This window comes from Terrapene carolina, unplaced genomic scaffold (genome assembly GCF_002925995.2).
Source record: "Terrapene carolina triunguis isolate 2854851 unplaced genomic scaffold, T_m_triunguis-2.0 Scaffold838, whole genome shotgun sequence".
Taxonomy (NCBI): Eukaryota; Metazoa; Chordata; order Testudines; family Emydidae; genus Terrapene; species Terrapene triunguis.
Window position 1 is genome coordinate 4,602,233 of NW_020665189.1, and position 14,436 is coordinate 4,616,668.

Genomic DNA, 14,436 nt, shown 5'->3' on the forward strand with positions numbered 1-14,436 from the left:
AGAAGTCTTTTCTGACTTGTCCATACACATTTCTCTATCTAATCCCAGATTAAAATGTAACAAATATGAAAATTTTAACTGTTAAAGGCCTGACCCTGAAGAGCCATTTGGTCATCATGGGACTCCTGCTGGGCTCAATGCACATATGCAGGATCAGAACCCAAATCACCTTACAAACTGGATGATATACTTTAAACTACAAATATTGAGTATGAAATTGAAATTAATGCTGGGGGGGGGGGGGGAAATGGGGGGTTTTTTTTTTTTTTTTAAACAAAATTTCTTTCAACGGGTAACTGCCAACTCATCAAGAAAAAAAAACAGGAAAGTCCTGGAGACCTTTTAAACAATGGTATTAAAAACCATGAAACTAAGTGTTTAATGCACTCTGACCTCAGAACAGTGCTCAGGCGCTCAGAATCTGGAATAAAATCCAAGCAATTAAAAATCAGGATCATGGGCTAAAACGTGGGAAGGATCCAAAATATGACTTTTACATCAGAGGATATATCATCACTAAGTGCCTTATAACAAAATGTAGTTTACTTGTGGCCTAACAATCACAGACTGGAGTAACAAAGTAAATTGAAGATCAGACTAGTAGTTTTCCTAGTCCAGTACCCTGTCTGACAGAGGATTCTCCAGAGGATGATGAGAGCGCATAGATAGAGGCATAGTAGTCCAAATTTCTATCCCATTCTTCATGCATCTTAACTTTTTTAAAACCCAAGAATGTATCCAAGGTATTGCTAATTATTTCTTTCACTGTGCTTTTTTTTTTTTGGCATTCCTCAGCATTGAATTCCACTTGCCTTCATGCTGCCTATTCACCTAGCTTTGCCAGGCCCTTCTTAAGCTCCTCAGCCTTCTCTAGACTTGGGTAACTTAAATAACCTTGCTGTTCACCCCCTTTTCTAAATCATCAGTTAATATTAGGGCTGTCGATTAAGCGCAGTTAACTCACACGATTAACTTAAAAAAATTAATGATTAAAAAATCAATCACCATTAATTGCACTGTTAAACAGTAGAATACCAATTGAAATTTATTAAATATTTTTGGATTTATGCTACATTTTCAAATATAATGATTTCTATTACAACACAGAATACAAAGTGTACAGTGCTCACTTTATATTATTTTTATTACAAATATTTGCACTGTAAAAATGATAAACAAAAGAAATAGTATTTTTCAGTTCACCTCATACAAGTACTGTAGTGCAATCTCTATTGTGAAAGTGTAATTTACAAATGTAGATTTTTGTTACATAACTGCATTCAAAAATAAAATAATATAAAACTTTAGAGCCTACAAGTTCACTAAGTCCTACTTCTTGTTCAGCCAATCACTAAGACAAACAAGTTTGTTTACATTTACAGGAGATACTGCTGCCTGCTTCTTAAGGATATCACCTGAAAGTGAGAAAAGGCATTCACATGGCACTTTTGTAGCCAGCATTGCAAGGTATTTACGTGCCAGATATGCTAAACATTCGTATGCCCGTTTATGCTTTGGCCACCATTCCAGAGGACATGCTTCCATGCTGAGGATGCTCATTAAAAATATAATGCTTTAATTAAATTTGTGACTGAACTCCTTGGGGGAGAATTGTATGTCTCCTGTTCTGTTTTATCCACATTCTGCCACTGTTATAGCAGTCTCGGATGATGACCCAGCACATGTTCTTTTTAAGAACATTTTCACAGCAGATTTGACAAAACGCAAAGAAGGTACCAACGTGAGATTTCTAAAAATAGCTACAGCACTTGATCCAAGGTTTAAGAACTGAAGTGCCATCCAAAATCTGAGAGGGACAAGGTGTGGAGTATGCTTTCAGAAGTTTTAAAAGAGCAACACTCCGATGCGGAAACCACAGAACCTGAACCACCACCAAACAAAAACAAAACAAAAACAAAAATAAAAATCAACCTTCTGCTGGCGACATCTGACTCAGATGATGAAAATGAACATGCGTCAGTCCGCTCTGCTTTGCATCATTATTGAGCAGAACCCATCATTAGCATGGACGCATGTCCTCTGGAATGGTGGTTGAAGCATTAAGGGACATATGAATCTTTAGCGCATCTGGCATGTAAATAACTTGCAACACTGGCTACAACAATGCCATGTGAATGCCTGTTCTCACTTTCAGGTGACATTGTAAATAAGAAGCAGGCAGCATTATCTCCTGCAAATGTAAACAAACTTGTTTGTCTGAGCGATTGGCTGAACAAGAAGTAGGACTGAGTGGACTTGTAGGCGCTAAAGTTTTACATTGCATTTGAAAATAAAACAATTTTTTTGTACATAATTCTACATTTGTAAGTTCAACTTTCATGCTAAAGAGATTGCACTACAGTACTTGTATTAGGTGAATTGAAAAATACTATTTCTTTAGTTTTTTTAGTGCAAATATTTTTAATCAAAAATAAATATAAAGTGAGCACTGTACACATGGTATTGTGTTGTAACTGAAATCAGTAGATTTGAAAACGTAGAAAACATCCAAAAATATTTAAATAAATGGTATTCTATTATTAACAGCGCGATTAATTGAGATTAATTTTTTTAATCGCTTGACAGCCCTAGTTAATATATTAAACACGGGTTCTAATATGAAACCTTGCGGCCTCCACTGTTAACCTTTTTCCTATGATAAAAATTAACAGTACCTTCCTATTGTTTTCTGTTCCTTAGCCAGTTTCTCATCCTCCAGGACTGAGAGTCTGTCCTGCACCACAATCTACCGGTAGTCAGGGAGCCTGATATGGCTTCCTGATTTGTATGCAGCCAAAAGTGAGAGCAGTCTAGGGCCTATACATACATCAGTAGAGAAACGGCAAAACACAGGCACACTGGACTCCCACTGTCAGCAGGAGGGGGCAGCTGGTATATGAGCCAGCTATACCACTTTACACCAGTTGAGGACTCTCCCAGCCTGGGGGAATTCTCAAATGGCCACTTTGGCCCAGGATTCTGACCACTTTGTGCTGCTGGAGTGATACGCAGTGGCCAGAATGAGGAAGATAAAGTAATGTCGGGGGGGAGGCAGGTTCTCTCTCACTCCATACTTAGTTTCCTTAGTAGCATCTTGGGAGGAACTGTCAAAACCTTTTAAAAATATCAAAATATATTAGGTCAGCTAGTCCTACATTACCCACTATTTTGTCAACACATTCAAAAAAATCCTAGTAGCTTATTAGAGGGTCAATTTTCCTTTGCAGAAGCCAGGCTGGTGTGGCCCTATCGTGTTCCTCTAGATGTTTTATCATTTCAACTAGACTATCTGGTGCTGAAGTAAGAGTCTTTGGTTTGTAATTCCCAGGCTCACCCTTAATGTCTTTCTTAAAAAGAGGTACAATATTTACTACTGTTTAGTCCTCAAGTATACTGATCTTAATCAGACATTTATTTTAGTTAGCAACTCAGCCATTTCATTCCCAAGTTCCTTCAGAACTCTTGGGTGAGCTCTGATCTTGGTCATAACAGGGCTTTAATTTATTAGCTTGTTCCAGCAGCTCCTCTTTGGACATTTCAGTCTTTTCAGATAAGGAAGATGAGGTACTCTTAAAGAGTAGATCAAGTTCAGGTATCTCTCAAACTCTTCTGCGATGAAACTGATGCAGAAATGTCACTCAGCTTCTCTGCAATGTCCTTGACCTCCTTAGTTGCTCCTTTTACAGCCTCATACTTCAGTGAGCCCAAATTCTCTCATGGCCTTCCTGCCTCTAACACACTTCAATATTTCATTTGCTCGCAGCTCTTCAGAACCCCTCTTAACCCTAACTGCCATTCTACGTTACCTGCCATAGATTTCTATCCTCTTCACTCGGGTTGGGCTTCCATTTTCAAAAAAATACTTTGACTCCAGTAACTCTTATACCTTGCCATTTAACCATACTGATTTATGTCTTGACTCCCTGCTTTCTTTCAGCTTCAGGGCCGTGCACACCTCCTTGGATGTTTATGAGCTTTTGCGATACTTAGGTGTCCTCCTTGCTGAGTCTAAGGATTTTACCCTCATCCATTTTGATGTTAGTGTCTTTTTGACTAGCATCTTCATTTTCCTGAAATCTTCTTTTCCTAAGTTTAGTATCACCAGGTTGGTTTTAGATATTATTTCTCCTCTCCTGAGGACGTTGAACCTGTAATTATACCATGGTCATGATTACTTAATGGCTGAACTATAATTATTTCTTAAATCAATTCTTGTGTGTTATTTAGTCCTAAATCAAGAATCTCTCTTGAATAAGCTGTTACAAGAAGCAATCATTTAAGGTGTCAAGAAATTACTTCTCCAAATTGTGCTCTATTGTGAGACCTGACCAGATCATACATGAGTAGCTGAAGTCACCCCTTATTACAGTTTTATGAAGAATCAACTGCCTCTTTGCTCTCCTTCAACAATGAACAGTCAATAGTGTATTCCTGACCAGGAAGACAGTAATACATTTGTATCCTTACAACTTGGGATTTGTCTCTATGCAGATTCTAAATGTATGATCCTCAACTCTAGTTCTCTCAGATTCGATGGAAATGTTTTAGATATAGTGCTACTCCACCATCTCTATTACTTAAACTGTCCCTCCTCTATTGTTTATAGCCAGGTAATACAGTATATCTGATTTTTATGATTCCACCATGTTTCAGTAATGCCTATTATATCAAGGTCCTCTTCCATTGCCAGGCATTCTAGTTCATCTATTTTTAAGCCTCTCACACTGGTACAAAGACACTTAGTTTTTATTTTTGGCTGTGTGCCTATTTCTTAGTTAACTCCTTAGTCTGACACCCTGTTCCTTTTCTAGACTGAACTGTTGCAATCTCAACCTGCCTTTGCTCCATTTTCCATTGCAAATTCTCTCCTAGATGCAGAGATCCCTTTCTATTATTGACAACCCGAGCAGATGCCCTAGTCTGATTCAACTGCTCCATTGCACCTGTCAGCTCTCCCTCAGCTCCTAGTTTAAATAATCTTCTCAAAACCTTGTCAACGTTCTGTGCCACCAGTCTGGTTCCACTTGGGTTAAAGCAGAACCCAATCCATTCTAGATAGGCCCTCCTTACCCTCCAAAGCTCCTCAGTGCCTAATTTATTTACCCTCCAAACTCTTTGCGCCCTCTTCTCAGCTACCCATTAACTCTCTAAAGCGCCTCTCTGCCTACCGGGCCCTGCATTTAGCAATAAAAGCATTTCAGAAAAAGGTACCACCATAAATCCTAAACTCAAGACTTTTTCCTAATTATCTAAACATCGCCACATCCCAATATGTACCACAGCCACAGGCTTCTCCCCAGCACTCATTAGACGTTTACCTAGATATCTCTGAGATTTTTACCTTTGAACCTGTGAAGCAAGTCAGCAAACAGTTCTTACAGTAACCCTGTATTTGGCTATCCATATTTCTAATGGTCTAATCTTCTGCCACCGCAGTACATCAACAATTCACAACTATCCCCATCGTCTGAAGGGGCCTACTTTGGTGGGTGAAGAACAGTCACTCTCCTCTATCAAAAGGTACATCCTCAATTAAGGGTTTGTCCCTTCATTCTGCCCTGCTGCCCTCCAATCATAAGACAGGCTCTCTCAAGTGGAGGACTGATGAAGCCAACCCTGAGATAAAACCAATCTACAATATCTATATATGCTGTCTTTGTATATAATTCCATCTCTCCCCTCCTCTAGTGCAGTGACTCTGACCTCAAGATGCTGTAATGGGGCTCCGAGGACTACCAGTTCCTTGCACTGCTTGTACAGATGTGCCATTTATCCACAAGGCAAGCAGTCATTCTGTATCTGGTGCAGTAATTTAGGTAGTTGCCATCAAATTAATCTGTGCTACCTCCATAATCAAACTAGGAATTATGACTCTGTTACTAGATACTAAAGTTTTATCTTTCAGTTAGAAGCCAAGGTCTATTTGCTTTACTTTGGCCCACCAACTAAAGAGTTTGATTCAGCACACAAGTTACTGTATAGCACTGCAAAAGCCTGCAGAAACCAATTTCCCAGGACTTTCATTGCCTAATGCAGCATGGAAGCCCAACATATTTTTTGCTGAATCAAGCTCTTAATGCAGTGTGATCAAAAGGCTTATCTGCAAACTGACCTACATATGCTGACCAAAAGAAAAATCATCTTTACATATCAGTTTAAAGAATTTAATTCACAAATGTTAATTGCAGAAAATAGCTCTTAGGCCATCTAGTCCATCACCCTGCAACACTGCCATGCAGTACTGAGAGACCTCTACAGAATCCACATCAGTTGTTCTCTGTCTGGTCTTGCCTTGAACAGATATGCCCCAGTGACAACAACTCCATTATCTCAGCCTGTAGGCAAATTATTTCATAAAAATATCCCTCCTACGAAAATCTGAATTCTCTCTCTCTCTCTCTCGCTCACACACAGTATTTTTATATAGAATTGCACCTCTCTATTAAAAACAAAACATCCTGATAAACCAATGGCAAATTATGGACTCTCCTACTCATCAGCTTATTGGAAGTTATAATGCCATCTCCCATAATCATAGAGTCAGAGTCATACAGTCTAAAGCCAGAAGGGACCATCAGATCTTCTAATCTGACCTCCAGCATATCACAGGCCCTCATGCACCCTTCTTATTACAATCCATTCCTAAAATTTCAGCAACTTGCCCAGAAATTGAAATGTTAGCTCTGCTGGACCAATGCAAAAAGCAGGTTCCAAAGACATGAGCTGTTCTCTGAAGACATGCTGCCCAGCGTTCAGCCCCTCATGATTGTAGCAGGGGACTGCTGGATTTGAGCACCTCTGCTGATCTTAAATTACATGATATTATAGAAGGAAAAAGGCAGACAAAGGTAGAACGAGTCCCAAACTTTGGTAGACCTCCTGCACACCTAGAGTGGGGTTCACATGGACAACACATCTCAAAGAACCACAACTGTCTACCTGTGTGCTACTGAAAAATCAGAATTCTTGATCATTCCTGGTACTTAATCATCCAGCTGGGGACCCAATAAACTCCTAAGGTTGTGAACTTGGATCACAAAAGCCAGAGACACCTTCCCAAATGAGAAAACTGAAATAGCTCCCTGTCAATTCTTCAAACCGTTTACTCCAGCCAACAAGAATTATCTTAGTCTTGTATGGGCTGACCCTCTGCCAGTTAGTCTTTATTCAAGCTCCAGTCTCAGCTAGGCACTGGGTAAATTACTACACTGTGCCAGATTACATGGGATGAAAACACAGAACTAGGTTTCACACACCCCCTCCCATACGACACCATAGCCCATATTTAATCACAAACCATGCTTAAAGCTACCCACGCACACTGAACAAAAGCACAGAACACAACTCTGTGGAACGCTTAGCGGAGGTGACCAAGTATCCAGGACTGTGATATGGGATCTCTCAGAAAAAAGGGAACTGAGCCACTCAAGATGGACTCCATATACTCCTGTTAGGGTCAAAACCTCTTCCTGGCCAAATTAGCTAATATCTCTGTATAAATCAGCTAAGATGTCTGATTATCTGCCACCAGGCAGCCAGCAACAAGCAAAACCCCCCATGCATAGTCTCAGTATCACTTTCAGGACTAACCCAGATTGGTGTGGGTCAAGATGACCTGGGAATCCAGGTGTTGTCACAGCTGTCTTTCTACAGCCTTCTCCACAAAACAGAAAATTCAAAACAGAGTGATAAAATGAAGAGTTTGTCAGCATCAAGATTTTTGTTTTGAGCAAAAGCCTAATCATTTTCTTAAGAGAAGTGGGCACTTTAAAAGAAGCATCATCTAACGGACTCTGCCAATCAGCTCTTATAACAGCCTTCACACCGTCCCATTGGTTCTCACTAGCCAAGAGGGATATATATCTAATTTACAAGTTCTAGCCTAAAGCTTCCTCAGCATCTATGTGATCAACAGTAGAGGCAAATTAGCCTTTCTTCCCCTCCTACACAGCTTCAGAATAGGATTTCAAAAACTCGGCGCCATAATCAGTCAGGCTTAGTACATGGCTTCCATCATTAGCTCTAATTCCCCTCTCACTACAGTGTCCTATGAGAAAAAAGCCAAGGAAGAGACTATGTAGGGGCCTCCGTTACTTATAGCCAATGATAGAAGTGATGATGAGCCAACTGGCCATCAGAGCAGGCTGAGCAGTATTATCCCCAAACAGGAGCCATTAGCCTCTGAGGTTGGGCTGAAGACAGGGGTCCTTCAGCCTGATGACAGCGGTGAGTGAGCAGACCAGAGTACAACATCCATGTCCGAAGGCCTCTAATCCAAGCTCAAAAACAAAATGCAGAGGGTGGCCAGGAACTGACATGGATACAGAAACTACCTACGACAGTCCCCTGGTGGTCATCAGGAAATCCCAAGGCATCTGAGAAGAGACATCATCTACACGCAGAATGAAATCAACCCAATGTAAGTAGAACTCTAGTTACCAGTGCAGGCTGTCCTCTGCATTAAACTTCTTAGGACCAAATTTTCCTCTCAGTTACACTGGTACAACCATACTGGCATCAGAGATACAGAAAATCTTCATAGAGGAGAATCCAGCAATCTCCCTTTTGTGCTCTTACACATCAAATACTTATACTGCATATTAAATGTTAACTGATTTTTAAAGATATACACCTGATGTGCTCTTAGTCTCTCAACACTTCACTCCGCTTTTAGGTTTTAATGGAATTGCAGGTTGCAGAGTTTACATCTTTTTCCCAGTGAACTGTACAGTAGTGCTTCTCAAAGTCAGGCTGCCGCTTGTTCAGGGAAAGGCCCTGGCGGGCCGGTTTGTTTACCTGCCGCATCCGCAGGTTCGGCCAATCGCGGCTCCCACTGGCCACGGTTCACCGCTCCAGGCCAATGAGGGCTGCAGGAAGTGGCGCGGGACAACGGATGTGCTGGCCGCCCTTCCCGCAGCCCCCATTGGCCTGGAGCAGCGAACCACAGCCAGTGGGAGCCACGATCGGCTGAACCTGCAGACATGGCAGGTAAACAAACTGGCTCGAACTGCCAGGGGGTTTCCCTGAACAAGCGGCAGACCGGCTTTGAGAAGCACTGCTGTACAGTACTGGACTTCTGAGAGTGGGACTCTGTTTCCCCCACTCACCATCTGGGATCTACTGTGTCACTACTGCTCACCTGCCAGTCTGCTGTGCAGATTTTACACTACCATGGAACTTGGGGTGCTAGACATGCCAGTCTCACAGAACAAATGAAGTGGAGGTAGTATGCACTAGCAGGCACAGTATTCATCTTCGACTGATAAACTAATGTCATTGTCTGGGGACCCAATGTCTGACAAAGGTACTTCAAAAGAGCACATCAGATACTATGCCACAGCAACTATTCATCCTCCTCCCTTCATCCAAAGGACTTCCTCTGCTCCTTCCCAAGGTAACACTTCGGAAAAATATTTCCAAGAACTGTTGCAGAACGTGGCTGCCTGCTTGGTAAGAGAACTGGTAACACCCAGCCCCCTATGAGCTACCTTGGTTAATGATAAGACAAAAAGTTTGAGAGTTAACGGATGATAAATCTACCCCTTAATCTAGGCCTGAGGTGCTTGAACAACCCTCTCGCAGTTTTAGAGCATACATCTTCTTCAAAGTCATCTAGCTCTGCTGGACCATTTTCTTCCCATCCTGAAGTTGTATCTAAAGCGGGCCTGGTCCTTCTCAGTTCCGGGACCACAATTATAGGCTCTCCCCTGAAGGAGGCCAGAGTCCACCTGGGGCTATCTTCAAGGCAAAATTTCAGTACAAACACTTCTATTTGTGTTAGTACACCTTGCTCTCCTTTTTCATAACCTCTTCCAGTTCAAATCACTTTCTTTGCGCCCAGTTTGCTGGTTAGAGCAACTAATTTTTTTGAGCCAGTGGATCCAGTTTTGGTTTATTTCTTTTAGTTTCACACAATGTCCTAAATGTGTGGAAACCAACACTAGAAAATAAATCCCCGCTCTACCCTTCATTCCCATATACTTCTCTAATCACAATTTTACGTGTCTTGAACTACCTAATTAGCTAGCTGAGAGTTTGGTACTCAGCTCCTATATGCAATCTAGGGCTATTAAGATTCATCACACTGATAAACTCAACGTGTGACCCTGATAACCCTCACATGCTTTGTATTTCACAAATCATGGAATACATTTCAAACCACTATATAAGATGACTTTACATGGCCTTCATGGATTCCACTCCGCCCTGTTCAGACAAATGACAGTTTTTACAGTAACTAATATACTTCAAAAGACAAAAGCAGAGGGAGACTAAAAAAAACCAACACAAAGCAAACCAAAGACAACTATCTGGCATGAACGTGAGAGTGAGGAGATGGAGTGGCACTCGTTTGAGAAGACGTGCATAACCGATTACTGGCCTCACCACTCCAACACACAAATTCCTTGCTGCCAAAATTTAGAGAAGCATTTTTCATTTGCATTCAGACCACTACTCTCAGTAATTCCAAACACACAACAGATCAGTTTTAAAAGAATGCCAAACATTTTAGGTCCAAAGTTTAGGTTTTGGCTAACAAAATTTCTAATGATACTAGGTTTAGAGAAGTTCATTAAATTAAAATTCCATGAGCTTTAAAATATATATATATATATATATATATATATATATATGACACCTCCCTGCCACGTTTGCAACCCACACACAAAGCTTTTTGCACAATGGTAGAGAACCAGAGTGTTAAACTGACTGAAACCAAAGTGAACCTAGCCGGTGTAAAGGAATACCATTAATCTCGTTTCTCTCTCAAGTTATCTTTCATTTTACAAGCAACATGCAAAATTCCCACAGCTGAAAGATTAGAGGGAAAAAAAATAATCTCGGATTAGTTTGTCTTTTTTGTCAAAACATCATTTTGACGGCAGTGTGTGTGCAGTTTCACTGTTACACTACCAAAACTTCACTATACTCAGTTTCCTCCATTTTTGTGGGGGAGGGTAAAGAGGAGTAAAAAGCTTTATGAAGTACAAAGAGAATATTTTTTTTAAAAAAATAATAAAATGTGGTTGTTAACGCACAAAAACTGGCAGGGGACTCAGAAGCAGAGGTAGAACCTGCAACTACTTTAACCTTTTTTCAAATAGTCTAGATATCAAAACTGACCTTGACTTTTCAACTATCCAAACTGTGTTTACTGCAAAAAAGTAGACAGCTAACATAGGAGGTGAAAAGTGAAGGTAAAGTAAACCTGAAAATTTAAAAAAGCTAATGTATTAGCATAATAATGGATTTTTTAAACAATGAATTTTAATTTAAAAAAAAAATCTTGACAGTGTTCACTAGCAGAAAACTCTCCCAAATGAACTTCAGCAAATTCCTGTCTTTCTGAAAACTACCATGAATTAGGAGTAGATTTCGGAATGAGCAATCTGATTTCTAACTAGCGGATCATACACTGATGCTCAATTTCTACAAACTGAGTTGATAAAAAACAGAAAATTCAGCACTGCTAGTTATACTCTGAGTGTTCATGTTTTGTGTAAGTTCCCACAAAGTTTAAACCTGTTTTAGCATTCTTGTACATCAATGTCAGGATATCCAACTCCATCCCCGACAGCTTTGGAAATAATAGGAACAAGTCAATCAGATTTGGTATATGCCCTAAAATGGAAAGTCTGGACTTTAAAAAAAAAAAAAAAAAAAAAAAGTTAGCGCCTATGAAAGTTGCTGAATCCACTGAAGTCCTTGATCCAAAAAGGTTAGCTTATTTTTTGCTTAAAAAGCTTTAAATGTTTATCTTAGAGAAATTAAAATGGAGGAGAGAGACCTTTGAGGAAGGGGGAAGAAACATGTAAGGGAGCAAAAATATAACATGGTAACCGTGTAAGGCTTTGAGGAAACTCTAAGGGTTTTTTTCCTTCTTAAAGGCCAGAAAAAAAAAAATCCAAGGGTCAGTTTGAGAGTTTACAGGTACTAGATTACATAAAGGTGGAAGCATAACGCAAAGAAGCATAGTCAAGAACTTCAGATTTTAATTATTAAAAAATTGTATGCGTTAGGCATTAGATAAAAATGCATATCTACCAAATCTTCACTGACAATAAAAGTTACTTGGATATGAAAAATCACTTCAATTTACAATGGCAATATTTATCCTTTCCCCCTCCTCCCACTCCCTTCCTCCCCAAATTCAGCTTATTTTTTTCTTGGGAGACGTATAGCACCACTGCATTAGAACGTACAAGAAATGAAAACAGTGAGTACAACTGATATAGATCCATTGACTTTTTATTACAAATTTACTTGATCACGTGGCTTCAAAAAGTTTAAATCAATACCCTATTTTCTGTATGCCAGTACAAAGCAAAATCTATTTTACAAATTAAATACCTAAAAATTTGACAAAAATAAAGTTTTATGGAAAACAGTTATAAAAATCTTAAATCCCCTTTTACGAAGGTAAGAGGTAACATTCCCTCCCCACCCCTGCAGTCGTTATACAATATTAATGTTCATCATTTTTAGAATAGGTAGGTATATTATATTTTGCTGTTAGCATACAAAAGTCATACTAATAGCTTTATTTGTATATACTCCAGTTAGTGCATGAATGCCATTTGATTGTAATATAATCAACTATCTTTAATTGAATCCTAATTTACATTTAATAGTTTGCATAGTTTGAAAGGGATAAAGGTTATACTACAGCTAATCATAAAAAGAGTGGTTACAGTGCTATTTTTAAAGGCAACAAAGTAATTGCTCCCAAATGAAGTTATCGGTCTGCTCTAGGCAGGGGTTAAAATTACCAGCAGCTTTCTGCCTTGCCTGATGTGACTGTTACGTCTCACTAGCCATTCAAAGTGGACAGCCTCTCTCTTTAGAACGTCTGAAAAGTTCTTAGTAAATTGCTAGTTTTGCACTACTTCTCAAAGAATGCTACACTGAGCAAATTTCAACCCCTGCAAGGGATACTCAAAAAAGTGACACTGTCAAGTATTTTTTTTAAAACTCTCCATTGTGTATGATGCCCTCTAAGAAGTTTGAGAATAACGCCCACTCCTCACCCCTATACTGGATTTTTCTATTTGATGACAACTGAATTTCCCCCCTCCACTTCATAGGGTGCAAAAGCCAACTTGGCTTTACTTGTAAACTTCCTTGTTGTCATAGGCATCTTCAATGATTTCCACACAGTTTTCTGGTTTGTTAGTTAGCTTTTGCTCCCCCTGTGGCTGGATGGCTGCCTCTTGCAGCACAAGCAGAACAATAAATAAGAGGCATGAATCAACAGTGGCTAATTTTTTTTATTTAATTTCTCAGACAGAGCAATTAATTTTTTTTAAAACAAAAAAATGAACTTAGAATCTGGAGGACATTCGCCATTAGATTATAACCGCTTTAAAGAGAGGTCATATTTTAATTATAAATTACTTGACAGTGTCCCTTTAACTTAAAAATAAACGAATGTCAGTATTGCAATGAATTTCAAGTTTTCTTGCAGTTAGTTATATAAAGTAGTTTTATCATGCTCTTGGACCTTTTCTACAAGACATTTAAAAGCATATCATCAAGGAAAATATAAGGCATATTTTTCAGGAATTAAAATTTCTTGGCACATTTGAGCATACTGTCTTTTTAGAACAACACATATGGTCAAATATACCATTACCTTTATTCGTCTAACATTAACAGGGTTTTCCAACTGTATTTTGTTTTAAATACTGAGATAAAGAACCTTGGTAAAGTACCGAGCACCTCAGGAAAAAAAAAAAAAAAAAAGAGATGCCAATAAAATTAAATAAAATCCTTTACAGTCATTTAGTCATTCATCAATATCATTTATAAATTCCTAGAATATCTGGATGTGGATTTAATTTAAAACAAAACACAAAAATAAAACACTGACCACAAGTTCTCAGACACTGTTCACAACACTTTGCTAAAACTGTGTTAAACTGTAATGGTATGAATGGAACTGCAACAACCCATGCACTTCTTCACCCAATCAGATACCATGTAGGATCTGAATTTTACAGGTAAAGATTTCCCTTTAGTCAATGTTGACCCTGGGGAAAAGCCTATGTATTTAATAAAGCTTACATTAACTCAAAAGGAAGGACACTTTGCAGTGTTTTCACTGACTCACATTACTTATTGCTGATAACGTAGAACACTTGTAACTATGAGCAATGTGTGTCAATCTGCAGTATAACTTTTAAAACCGTAGTAAACAGTAGAACCAAGACATAGTCAAGTAGCAATACCAAAGCAATTAACTTCCCTAACTATATCTAGCAGCATGGAGAATGCAGTCCTTTCCACCTCACTGTTGAAGTACAATAAATGAAACTTCTCATCAAACCCTCCAATTAAAAAAGCAGGTTATTAGACATACGTGCAATTGAGAACCATTTCAAATATCACATTATGCACTATGAAAGCTTATTTTTACTATCTGGAAACAGGAAAAGT